The sequence below is a fragment of the Meles meles genome, chromosome 3 (genome assembly GCF_922984935.1).
Source record: "Meles meles chromosome 3, mMelMel3.1 paternal haplotype, whole genome shotgun sequence".
NCBI lineage: Eukaryota > Metazoa > Chordata > Mammalia > Carnivora > Mustelidae > Meles > Meles meles.
Genome location: NC_060068.1, coordinates 145,539,257 through 145,540,494, shown reverse-complemented (window position 1 = coordinate 145,540,494; position 1,238 = coordinate 145,539,257). Strand labels below are relative to the sequence as shown.

At 38.6% G+C, this 1,238-nt stretch overlaps 1 pseudogene; it reads left to right on the top strand.

The window, feature by feature from the left end:
- Positions 1-922: 922 nt before the first annotated feature.
- On the top strand, positions 923-1,022 carry LOC123939456 (annotated as a pseudogene).
- The last annotated feature ends 216 nt before the right edge of the window (positions 1,023-1,238 follow it).

The following is a 1,238-nucleotide window of genomic DNA, read 5'->3' as shown; positions in this document are numbered from 1 at the left end:
CCTTAGTTTATCGGTCTATCTAGGATTTTGTCTTAGATTGTCTTGGTATTTTCTCACATCTAACTGTTTCCGTTCCCCCCCCCCATGATAGATTATCTACTATAACTCAGCGTCATTTTCTCCCTTGTATATTCTCAACTTTTTTTTTGAAGTTTAAATTCAATTAATTAACATATAATGTATTATTAATTTCAGAGGTACAGTTTAGTGATTCATCAGTTGCATATAAAAACCAGTGCTCATTATATCTAGTGCTCTCCTTAATGTCCATCACCCAGTTAACCCATGCCCTCACCCCCCTCTCCTCCAGCAACCCTCAGTTTGTTTCCTATTGTAAGAGTCTCTTATAGTTGGTCTCCCTCTCTGATTTTGTCTTATTTTATTTTTCCCTGCCTTCCCCTATGAGCCTTTGTTTTGTTTCTTAAATTCTACATATGAGTGAAATCGTATGATAATTGTCTTTCTCTGGTTGACTTATTTTGCTTAGCATAATACCTTAATCAGAAGACCCAGAAACCTGGGAACTGTATTTCCCAGAATTCCTGCCAGCAGTGTCCATCTTAGACAAGAGGCACTCATGTAGAATTTAGGAGGGGAAAAAAGGAAGCAGAAGCTATATTTTTGGTCCTCTCAAGGCTGGAGTATAAAGCCCATGGACTTCAATAGACATGAGATTATAGCAGTCTCTACTTATTACTAAAAACCACCCTTTTTGGTGCTAGAGACAGCTGTGATCATTGTCAGCAAGTTCCTGCAATTTCTTCAATTTCCTGACATACTGAAAGCAGCAAAACTGAGGTAACCTCTCCTCCTGCCTTTATAAAGCACTTGATTTCTATTTTGAATTCTTTAATACTTGCAGTTCACAGAGTGACTTCTGTTTTCCAGACTAATAAATTTCCTATTTAAGACAATGGGAGAGAGCTTTGCGCAGTGGCAGTATCGTAGCCAATGAGGTTTATCCGAGGCACGATTATTGCTAATTAAGACAATGGGAGAGATGGTATAGCATGGTGATTAGCAGCATGGCCTTTCTTTCTTTCTTCCTTCCTTCCTTTCTCTTTTTCTCTCTTTCTCTCTCTCTCCCTTTTCTTTCTTTCCTGCTTGTTTGCTTGCTTGCTTGCTTCCTTTCTTCCAGAGATGTTCCATCAGAAACTTTATTTTGTAGTGAATCCAACGACATTTAGGACTGGTCAAGAGTAGGTGAAAGTGGCTATTTATATCAGGGGGAAATGTCA